Below are 12,353 nucleotides of genomic sequence, written 5' to 3' on the forward strand. Positions count from 1 at the left end.
AAGCAGAAGCCACAATAATATACTGCACAACTATTAGGTAGCTAAAATAAAAAATAAAATTGCAAATACCAATGAAATTGCAAATAGCAAGTGCTGGTGAGGACTACGAGCAACTAGAACTGGGAATGCAACATAGTTGCATTCGGAAAACAGTTTAGTAGGTTCTTATAATTAAACAAACACTTATTATGTGACTCAGATATCTCACTCCTAGGGATTTATTGAAGCAAATTGAAAACTAATGTTTAAACAAAAATCTTTGTGTGAGGGCCGGCCCGGTGGCGCAAGCGGTTAAGTGCGCGCGCTCCGCTGCGGCGGCCCGGGGTTCGCTGGTTCGGATCCCGGGCGCGCACCGAAGTACTGCTTGGTAAGCCATGCTGTGGCGGCGTCCCATATAAAGTGGAGGAAGATAGGCACCGATGTTAGCCCAGGGCCGTCTTCCTCAGCAAAAAAAGAGGAGGATTGGCGGATGTTAGCTCAGGGCTGATCTCCTCACAAAAAAAAAAAAAAAAAAAAAAAAAAAAAAAATCTTTGTGTGAATCTTCATAGCCATTTTATTCATAATTGCCAAAAGCTGGAAATAAACTAAATGTCCTTCATCAGGTGAATGGAGAAAGAAACTGTGGTGCATCCGGACATTAGAATACAAATTGGCAATAAAAAGGATAGACTCTTGATTCACACAACAAGATGGATGAATCTTGGATGCATTTCTCTAAGTGAAGGAAGCCAGATTCAAAAGGCTATATACTATTATTCCATTTATATGACTTTCTAGAAAAGGTAGAATTACAGGGATGGAAAATGATCAATGGTTGTCAAGGGATGGAGTAGGGGAAGGGGTTGACTATGAAGAGACAGTATGAGAGAATTTTGGGGGTGAATAAAACAGCTCTGTATGGTACTGTGAAGGTGGATATATGACCATAAAGTTGTCCAAACCCGTAGAACTGTACACCACAAAGAGTGAATTTTACTCTGCAAATTTTACAAATCGATCAGGATGCTGGGGAACTCAGATGGAATGCAGTGACAAATGAATCTCACTGTATTACAAGCACGTGACATAACCACACAGAAGGGGTGGGGATGAAATGTCCTGACCTAAGTAACTTTGTTGATGGGATACTGTAAAACTAAAGTACTGGACACAAACACTGTACTCTAGGTGGTAAATTTGTTTTTCATAAGGGTATGGATTAGCAATTCTGAAACTAGTTGACACATTAGTAAATATATTGTAGAATACTGAAGTTAAGTTTCTCACTGTTGGTGAAAGAAGTGACAAATAAACAAAAGGACAATGCTAGAATAAAATCTGTGGTGCTGGATTGGAGTTGGAAGTATCAGTATGAATCCACATCTCTTTTAATCTATCTATCCAGATAGATAGATAGATTGAAAGATCTATAGATAGATGTGTATACCTGAGTTTATATTCATACATACATTTCCAAGCTCTGCTGAGAGGGTCTAGAAGCAGTGACACTCTAGTATCAATGAGCATACCTAGCTCCCTGATCTTGGTTTCTAAATATCGTTCTCCAATAAAAAGAACCAGGTTTTCTTGGAGGAATGGCTGATTCTAGGGCTGGAGATGGAAAATACAAGGTGAGCCTGCAGCATCTTGTAGTGCCAGAGAGTAGGCAAGTGCTTTAAAAAAACACAGAAAATGATGAGATGTGTCAAAAGGAATCAATCTGAAAGACATCCCAGTGGCTCAAGCTGGAAAACTGTGAGCAACAAAAGAAATAACGATAGCATTGGATTATTACCCAGAGAATAAAATAAATATCCATGAGTCTATACTGATATAAAAAAGATTAAATGAGAAAGGAAGGAAAGGAAGAAAGAAAGAAAAAAAGGGGAAAAAAAGAATGAGAGAAAGAGAGAAAGAAAGGAAGAAGGAAGGGAGAGGGAGGGGGGGAATCTTCCTCACAGAATTCCAAATAATAAATGTGGCTGGATAGCAGGAAATAGAAAATCGCCACTAGAACACCACAGTAATAATTACTGTGGGCAAGACTGACTGATGAATGCAAAAACTGTGGGTGAAACTTAAGAAGAAACAGTACCTTTGCAGAGCCTCAAAGCATCTCCCTCCAAATACTTAACTTTTTTCTCTTAATTTCTTTAAAAGACTTATGACTATTTAAAGCAAAAATTATAACACTGTACTGTGGGATTTATAACATGGGTAGATGTAAAATTTATGACACCAATAGCACAAAGGACAGACAGAGGTAAATGGAACTGTTCTGTAGCAAGGCTTCCATATTTTACATTGATTAAACTGGTGCACAATTAATTCTAGGTAGGCTGTGATATGTTAAGGATGCATATTATAATCTTGATCAACGACTAAAAACTGCAAAGGTGTGTCACTTAAATGCTAATAAAGGAATCAAACAGCATACAAAAAGTGTTTATACAAGAACGTTCACAGGAGATGACCCGCACATCCCCAGGAGGAAGATGAGAGCACTGCGGGGCATCCATAGAGCAGAAACGCCCTCAGCCGTGCCGAGGAGCAAACGCTGACACACACATGCTGGGTGAGTCTCATCAACCTCGTGCAGAGGGAGGCAAGCTGGACAGAAAACAATACACGTGGGAGGATTTCAGCCAAGATGAACCTATGGTGAAAAAACCAGAACAGTGGTTGCCTCGAGGGAAGGAAAAAATTGCCTGGGAAGGAACAGGAAGGAGTTTTCTGGGGGTTATGGAAATATTCTATTGTTAAAGGGGTGAAGGTTACATGAGCATGTTAATTTGCCAAAACTGTACGGTTAATATTTCTGCCTTTCAGTGTGCATACATCTTACCCTACACACACACAGACAAAGGGCTAAAAGAATAACAAAGTGAGGTGGGAATGGGATGGAGCATGGAGAAACAAAAATGGCAGATGATTAGTAGTTGTTGAAGCTGGGTGACGGGCCTACTATGCTATTTTGTTTATTTTTGTATATTGTTTAAATTGTTCTGTAATAAAACCCTTGTGTAAGAAGACAAACTTGACTTACAGTGTTGACTGGTAAGATACTGGTTATCTTTGGGGAGGAAGGAGGGAGAAAGGGATTGTCAGGGTGTGATGAAGCTGGTGCTAGTTCTTAGGAGCTGCAGGACTACAACTCCCAGGATGCTCTGGGCATGGGGCGGTGCCAAGCCCTGGGTGGGAGGAACAGTGTGGTGTGCGCTTGGCCAAGGGCCAAACCGCCATTGGCTGCGAATACTTGTCCTGCACCCGCTGCACGTGGACTGAGTCCCGGAGGGATGTGACAGAACGAGCGGGACCAGGGAGTTAGGAGGGTGTGGCTGCTGCATGGGCAGCTGAGGGCCTGCAGCGTGCAACTGCTTTTGTCCAAAACTGAAGCTGGACTCGCCCCTCTTCCATACCGCCTCCCTCCGTGGCTTGATTCCTCCTCCCACCTGCATGCCTGTGGGTCTTTCCACAGCCTCCTACCTAGTCCAGGGCCAGGTTCTTCTCTAAAATGCTTATGAGAACTTGTTTGACATCCCAGAAGCTTTCCTCTTTGCCTGCTGCCCTCTGCCTTCTCCAGCCAAAGTGCCATCATTTCATCAGCTTTTGGGAGAAATTCCCCCTTGTGGCGGCTCTTGCAAGCACAATTTAAGAGCTTTGCAGGGTGGTAACAGTGGCTGTTGCTTGCCTTTTTTGCAGATGTGGAAGTTGAGGCATCCTTGAGGTTAATCATTGGTTTCCCCAGGATCTGCTAAGAGTGGAGGAGAGCAACCCAATTCCCAGGCAGTATCTAGTAGGCCGCTTTCACCAACACATTCCAGTGCAGAGGCCTCTGAAACAGCATCCTTAAGATGAGACTAGCTTAAGCATTTTGCCTCTTAGATTGATCGCCTAATCTCAGCTCAGGCCTGAGTGGCCAGTCTCTCAGGGACACAGGTGACCACTCTGATCCCTCAGGAAGAGACTGGTGGTCCACCTTTGGGAGAGGGATGTGTAAGGTAGACAGCACTTGAGCAGCATTTGAAATCCGTCAGCCTTAACATCTCTGCTTTGGATTCCGGCAAAGGTCCCGGATAAAACATGCCCAGGGATAGTCAGGTGTACCGTATTCTTTAAAAATTGATTAGAATAGTGAAAGGAACAGAGCATAAAATATCCTGCTTCTTTGCAAAAGATGAAATGCAAGCAAGATCTTCTTGTTAATTTTGTTCTGCTCATTCTCTTGGCTGTACTATACGCTTGAATGCAGAAACAAAAAATTTGAATTGCCAAATTCTCTTTTACTGAGATTGGTAAATTAACTTAAAAGTTTTATTGAAACCTGTGGGGGAAGGGTTAGCAACTTTCATGACTTATGTCCTCCCTAAAAATCTGGGCATTGATCTACATGAAAAAAAGTCCTTGTTTATATTACACATCCCAATAGGTTATATTTCCGATTCCTGAATGTGGGGTACTATCAAAACAATTGAAAAACCTAGTCATGGAAATGGACCCTGACACTTTGTCAAGAATTTGCCTCTTTATGAATTAATGACACATGAATTCTTTAACATTTTTGTAAAGAATGGACAAGAATCTCTGTGGTGACTCTGAATGTGGCAAGACAGGGAATTCTCATTAGATCACATCCTTGGGTTCTTCTCTCGTGTTGAATAGGCCTGGGTGCTAGTCCGTGTGGTCAGGTGCAGCGCTGCTCCCCCATCCCCCGGTGTTCCATCCTACTGTGTCCTGTGCCCTCTTCAGGGGATTTTGATGACACTCGTCCACAAGGGTTGGAAGGAAACATTGTAACATGAGGATATTCATCATCTTAAAACAAGAATTAATGGAGAGGAAAGTTTCGGGGTCTGTGTGCTCTGACGCACTGCTGTTGTGGTGTGGCTGCAGTGACCACTGTGCTCCCAGCAGTCCCCACAATGGCTTTCTCAGATGTTTGATCTCCTGGCGCAACCACAGCAGCTGTTGACAGAGCTGGCCTCTTGTCGTGGTTCAATGTCTTCCATCAGATTTTGTGGCTCTGACCCTCCTCTGCTCGCCCCTTTCCCATTCCTATCTGCTGTGTTGATTGCTTTGTAGTTGTTTCCTGGGAGCCACTGTGTGTAACTGTATTTCACAGTGTCTTTAGGGACACACCCTTACTACACGAGTCACTGTACAACAGCGACTTATCCTGGGGTATCCCCTGTTCGTCCTCTCGAGTGGAGCTGTGAAGAACCCTGCTTAGTCAGAGCTCCTCTCATTCTCATGCTGATGCGGCTGCTTACGAAGGTGGGCATCTCGTCGTTGGTCTCATCAACATTATTCTTTTCATCGATTATTTTGAAGTCAGATACGACTTTGTTAATAAAGTGCCTGGCTGTCACAGGCACTTTTATGTATCTTCCCCAACAGCTCTGTGAAGTAGGCCTGTGATCCCCATTTTCAGGGGGGAACCACTGAGGCTCAGATAGGTTGAGTACCTTCCTTCACTTCACAAAATTTCTTGGTACATTTTGAGTCTCCACCTGGAACTCCACCTCTCAGGTGTGTGCACTTAGCTGGTGTTCCACTTGTGCCGCTCTGCCAGCCTCACCAAAGGCACACGCCCCATCCTGAGTCCATTATCTGCTTGATGGCAGTCACTCTGCACAAACAGACCTCTGGCAGGGAGTGGACTAGTGGGGCTTGGTCCTCTTGCTTACCCTGGGATCGTTCTAGGTTTATTGCGAGAGCTGGAGCAGTAGATACTGACCATCACTCACCTGGAAAGTTTGTAATGTAGAAATACTGCACTGACTTTTTGCAGGTGTCGTGTCTTCTTTGTCTTCATTGCTCCTCTGGGCTTTCTCCTACAGTCCATGCTGTGCAGTAACATACAGTACAGAGACTGGTGAACATAATACTGTTGGCCTGCACCAAATGGTCACATCACTCATTTTTCTAATTATGAAAGAAATACATACTGTTAAAAATGTGAAATTACACAGATCTGTATAAAGTGAAACCCTCCCCTTGCATCCCCTTCCCTGAAAACTCACTCCCCTACTCAGAGGGGACTGTTGTTAACAGGGTGGGGTTTATTCTTCTGGACATTTCCTATGACTTTATAAATACACATAAAGTTTTTTAACATAAATTACATAACTACATCGTTTTGCAATTTGCTGTTTCCCAAACCATATATCATAGACCTCTCCCCTTATCAGTGCACATCATTCTAACTTACCATTTTAGATGTTTTAGAGGTATTCCAAAGAACAGGAATACCATAATCTGTTTACTTCTTCTTTGATAGAAATGGGATTACATCCAGTTTCACTATTATACATAACGCTGCAGTAAGATCCTTGTATGGAATTTATTACACTGCTATTCAACTGCTCAATTTGCTTTGTGTCCTTTTAGTGAGAGACTATGATATATTTTTATGGGAATTATTTTATAGGGAAATTAATTTTATCACTGAATAAAGACATTTATGGGGAAACTGGCCTTCGAGGTCATCCATCTCAGTATTCTGGAGAAAAATCTTGAAACTTAGAAGGTATTATGCTTGCTCCATCACATTCTAACCAGTCATGTTAACAATTTAAAGTTGAATGTTTGAATACCCTCAACTCTCTCTGTTCAGAAGGATGACTTTTTCTTGTCTTTAAAACGTCTGACTCCAGGGGCTCTCCGTTGGACTTCAGAGAGGATAAGATATTGGTGTCGTATCTGTTTCTCTTCAGCTGTAGGCTGAATGGTCCAAAGATCATAGAAATGAACATGGTCCAATCGATATATATGATTTGGGTCAAAAATTCAAAGTAATGAACCCAAGATAGGAATCTATAACTTTGGTTCTTAATAAAGAATTTCCTTTGAGTGCCTGCCCGGTGGTGCAAGCGGTTAAGTGCGCGCACTCCACTGTGGCGGCACAGGGTTTGCCGGTTCGTGTCCCAGGCACACACCGATGCACTGCTTGTTAAGCCATGCTGTGGCAGCGTCCCATATAAAGTAGAGGAGGATGGGCACGGATGTTAGCCCAGAGCCGGTCTTCCTCAGTAAAAAAGGTGGGGATTGACATTGGATGTTAGCTCAGGGCGGGTCCCCCTCACAAAAAACAAACAAACAAACAGAATTTCCTTTGATATTCTTAAGTCTCTGTGATTACTAGTAAAAACTCACCTATGGGTAAAGAGATGTGTTTCTGCTGGCAATGTTTGGCTTGAACATCCATTGTTAAGCCTGCCATATCCGTAGGTAGATTAGACTTGACCTCTTGATGACCTCTGCCCTTGGTCTTTGACCTGGGAAAAATAAGAATTTTAAAAAGCTGCTGTTATTAACACTCAATGCTAGAAATGCCCATTAAAGAGTGAGTTTGATTTGGTAACCCAAAGGGAATATAAGCAAAACAAAGTCTTTAATATCTATAAAATTTCAAAAAATTTTAATTTTTTAAAATGAACTCTGTTTTTGCCACAGTGGAAACTGTGTATATAGGAATGAAATATCCCTCTGTCCATTTCTTAAGTTGTTTCCATTGACTTGATGGATTTATCCTCTAATCCGGATTCCAAGTGTGAAAGAAAATCTTGGTCATTCAAAGAAAAGCAGCCATTTAAATTTGATTTTCTTTTAGCTCGGCATCCTACAAGTTTGAGGAATAAATGATCATGTAATGATACAATGATTTTGAAACCTAATTGTTAATTAGAGGGGTGTAAGGGATGATTGAATGGTGGTTCATCCGCATGGTCAGGGGTATTATACACATAGACATGTAAACACGATTCAGGAAGCTGCTTCAGCCCCGTGACATCCCTGAGAACCACAGTTCAGGGAGGATCTAGGCACACAGTTGTCTGCCTCGATCTCCTGGGTAACATGTAGATCCAGCTGTCTTGAGAGTGGCTTCAGAGCAGCTATCTATTTCTCCCCTTCCTTCTCTCCAGCTTATCTCAAACAGTCTTGACTATCATATTTTAAAGTAAGACCAATTATAGTTATTTACATGAGTTTCTTGTTCATTATTGCAGAGTAATAATCAGGCATACCATTAATTATCATTTAATTGACCTAATTAAATTTGTTGTACCTTATAATTGTTTAGAACACTGTTTAGTTTAGAGTTTGATATTCACCAAACGTGTTAATCTGCTTACAACTGCCATGTGCCTCACTCCTCTTAGAAGTGTATCTTTGGCCCATCACAAGATTTTAATGAATCAAATCATCATAAATTAAGATAATGTACTGTCTTTTGGATGATCGGTAGGCATATGAGTCCATTTTGGAAATATGCCCATCTGTCTTTTCTCTCCATGGGAAGTTTCTGGTCACTAGGTCTCCAGGTGGCTTGCACAAGCCCTAGGTCTGTAATAGCTTGGTGCCTCTCCTTATACTTGGAGTAGAAATAAAAGAGGTCAGAGAGAATTATTAAAGTTTTGTTTACATGAAGTTTTCTATGAAGACCATCCATGCATATTCTTCTGGTTAGCTTTCTGTTCCTAAGACTACTAGTTACTTAAAGGGCTTGTGAGGAACTATGAAAGGTCTGATATTTTACCTTACCTGCAAGCTAATAAGTCAGCCTACCATAGTCTTATAGATGTTGTCAAAAGACATGAGACCCATGGGTCAGAGACAAAGGACTTAATAACACAGCAATGGCGGTGGCCAGAGTATCAGCATTTGCACCATTTCACTAAATCCCACTTCCTACAAGGTGATACACAGTGGGCCAGGTGACATGCAGAGGGTTGCAAGAACTCAGAGCTTAAGGAACTCAAATCTTTGATAATGGGCGGGAAGTCTGCTGACATTTGCCCCAGGGAGGGGTGTTATTTTTATTTTACTGGGCAGTAAGCAAGCCTGCCCTTTGCACCAGAGGAGGTCACTATTTCTGTCTTCCAAGGCTGACAGCTCTACACACATCCTTGAAAAGATAACCTGGTTTTACTGGCTTTCAAAGATAAGCTTGAATGAGAATCGATCATCATACAGTTCTTCTCTTTCCTTTATTGAGATTGTGCAAATATGCTCTTTTCTCTGTAAAGTTCACTAACTTTATTCATACATAGGGATGCTTTTGGTTTTATTTATTAAGTTGAAATTGTCTTATTAGAGCAAATGATGAGACTATTATGGGTTGGATCTGAAAGTATGCTTTTCCAGGAAAAATGTGAAAGATCAGTGCTCACAAAACTTTGCCACAAGGAGCTGATAGCAACTTAAATGATTTTAATTTGATTACTGTTTTGTACAACTTTCTTCCATCTTACTTCATCCTCTCTGCTTCCTGTAACTCTCATATGGGAATGGGGCAGTTTCAGGGATTCACTGAACCCATTTAAAATATTCAAATGGTTTTCTCTGTTTTTTTTTTTTTATTGAGGTAAAGTTGACATACAACATTATATTAGTTTCAGCGGTACACCATAATGATTCAATGTTTGTATATATGTTGAAATGATCACCACGATAAGTCCAGTTAACATCCGTCCCCATACATAGTTACAAATTTTTTATCTTGTGATGAGGACAAGGTGTATTTCAAGATACAGAAGAATCAACGATTATATCATACTTTTCCATATACAGCTTGATGAATTTGGACATAAGCATATACCCTTGAGACTGTCACCACCATCAAGGCCAAAAACATATACATCACCTCCCAAAGTTTTCTCTCACTTCCTTTATTACTATTATTCTGTGGTAAGAACTCTTAATGTCTACTCTATTAGCAAATGTGACGTATGCAATACAGTCTTGTTAGCTGTAGGCACTATGCTTGTCCTACATCTCCAGGACTTATTTATCTTGATAACTGAAATTTTGTATCATTTGACCATCAGCTATTCATTTCTCCATCCCCCCAGCCCCTGGTAAGCACCATTCTAATCTCTGCTTCTATGAGTTTGACTATTTTAGATTCCACATATAAGTGAGTATTTGTCTTTTTCTGTCTGCCTTATTTCACTTAACATCATGTCTTCTAGGTCCATCCATGTTGTCAAAAATGGCAGGAATTCCTTCTTTTTTCAAGGTTGACTAATATTCCATTTCTTTATGCTTCATCCATCAGTGATATTTAGGTTAGTTCTGTATCTTGGTTATTGTGAATTAGCTTCAATGAACATTAGAGTGCAGGTATGTCTTTGAGACCCTGATTTCAATTCCTGTTGGTATATACCAGAAATGGCATTGCTGGATCACATGCAAGTTTTAACTTTTGGAGGAAGCTCCATACTGTTTTCCATAATGGCTATACTAGTTTACATTCCCACAAGGGTTCCTTTTCTCCACATCCTCAGCAACATTTGCCATCTTCAGTTTTTTGATAATCGCCATCTTAACAGGTGTGAAGTGATAGCTCATTGTGGTTTTGATTTGCATTCCCTGATTTGTGATGCCAAACACCTTTTCATACACCTCTTGGCCACTAGTATGTCCTCATTGGAAAAAATCTATTCTGGTCCCTTGCCCATTTTTTAAATTGATTTGTCTTTTTGTTATTGAGCAAACACAAAAAAAGAGAACAAAATTTTCAGGCATTATGGGTGCTTCCCAGTTGATGCAGATGGTTTTGTATTTACAGTGGTACCAAAAGATCATGTTTCGTGCTTTTTCTTGAGCTTGTTATAAGACCAGCAGTAGCTACGGCGTGGCAGATAATTAGGATCATCTTGGTTTGGAGTTTTACAACATAAATGAGTGGTAGAGAATTTTTTATTATTCCAAGGAAATTATTGAGATCATAGTCCATGGAATCCAGGATTGATAGGTGTAGGAGGAAATTAAGGTGAGGATCGGTGATCTGGCATTACTTCTGAACTTGAAAGACAGGTATCTACTGTATAAGTGTTTGAATAAAAATATTAGAGATCAGGAATTTGTGTGGGTGAATGTTTCCTGAATTATTTACTTTTGAATATCACCATTTGGATTATGTGAACATCTGAGATATGGGAGTAAGTCACTAACAGGGGCTGGTTGATAATGTCACTATTGATTTAACTTCTAAAGGAGCTATGAACACCAAGTGGTCAATGGATTAAGCAAATGAGTAGTCAGAAAACATAGAAATGGTAGGATTTGGGATTTAGTAAAAGACTGGGGACCGACAGTCCTGAGAGGGATTGCCAGGACTTGTGCGGTTGAGAGTGACAAGGACAAGAAGAGAATAGAATCACACTCAAAAAAGGAGGGGGTGTTATCAGGATGGAGGGGGAGAAATGATCTGGAGTAGCCTTGAGTTTTGACCTTGAGCTTTCTGTTCTTGATGCAAATCTGCCTGATGATGTCCCAGGACACAGGTCAGATCTATCCCCAGAGGATAAAGGGAGGGTGGAAGTACAAAACAGCCAGGATAATTGTCCTAAAAAGGCAGGCTTCCTTTATCATTTGACTCAATTTCATGATTTATTTTTATAGGGCAAGAGGAAAAGGATAATAGTCACGTCTTCACAGAGGAAGCAGTGTGACTGTGGGAACCAGTCCAAACCAAAGCCTGGTTTAAGCATCTTCATCCCTTTGAGGATGTCCAGTGACATATTCAAGAGGCAGGTTACTAGAATCCCATCCCATCTTGGCAATGGCAGGTCTCTGGGAGGACATCTTGGACCAGCCCCACCAGGTCTGCTGGCCTGAGAGACCACAAGGACTCCAGGCCTGCAGCAGTGCAGGACAACTAGTAAGTCCTTTCAATCTTGCCAAAGCGTTGCAAAAACTTGCACCTAGTCACACAGGTGAATCCCTGCCAGGTGTGCTCGCAGGTGGTCTGCACTCCAGGTCCCATGCCCACTCCTGCCAGTCTTCAGATTTGGCAAGGATGACTCCAGGAGCTGATCTGGGCATTCCACAGCTCCACTGCCAACAATTTCTGGTGACTGAGGAAGGTATCAGGAAGGAGGAAAGGGCAGTGAAGAGCACAGGAGAGAGACTGGTGATAGCACTGATGGTGGAAAGACTTGCTAGCGAGGCAGAGAAAGTGAGGGGTCAAGAAGGACGTCCTGACAGCAGATGAAATGGAGCAGACACCTCAGTGAAGTCTCTTGGCAGCGTCCCTAATGTTTCCTTGCTTTAAGCTCTTGAAACTTTAAAACATACCAATACGTTTCTTTTGTTAAACTCTGCTGCGTGACATAGAAAATATAGACAGTGGTTTCTTTCTGAGGTGAGAGGTTGAGTTTCAGGTGAGGAGAGAAAGATCTTCCTTTTTCATGCTGTTCTCTCATTTTCTTTTACTACATACATTATTTATTTCTACTTTCAAGTCAGCAGCGAGTTATAAACGTCACGGGATGATTCAGTTTTTCCCCTCACAGTCACAGTAAAATCTACTTAAAGTGGATTATTCTTTTTGTGTAATATTCCAATAGATTCCAAAATATTATTT

At 41.3% G+C, this 12,353-nt stretch overlaps 1 protein-coding gene across 4 annotated transcripts in view; it reads right to left on the minus strand.

Moving 5' to 3' along the window:
• Window positions 1-12,353, minus strand: part of LOC131423088 (ral guanine nucleotide dissociation stimulator-like) — a 303,954-nt gene that overhangs the window by 156,354 nt on the left and 135,247 nt on the right. Inside the window, exon 6 of one of the 4 annotated variants that reach the window (XM_058570670.1) lies at window positions 7,243-7,257. The exons of the other annotated variants lie outside the window; for them this stretch is intronic. The gene's annotated coding sequence lies outside the window, so the exon portion shown is untranslated. Of the gene's footprint in view, window positions 1-7,242; window positions 7,258-12,353 lie in introns of those variants that run through there. 4 annotated transcript variants of the gene reach the window in all.

The sequence above is a fragment of the Diceros bicornis genome, chromosome 27 (assembly GCF_020826845.1).
Source record: "Diceros bicornis minor isolate mBicDic1 chromosome 27, mDicBic1.mat.cur, whole genome shotgun sequence".
Lineage (NCBI taxonomy): Eukaryota > Metazoa > Chordata > Mammalia > Perissodactyla > Rhinocerotidae > Diceros > Diceros bicornis.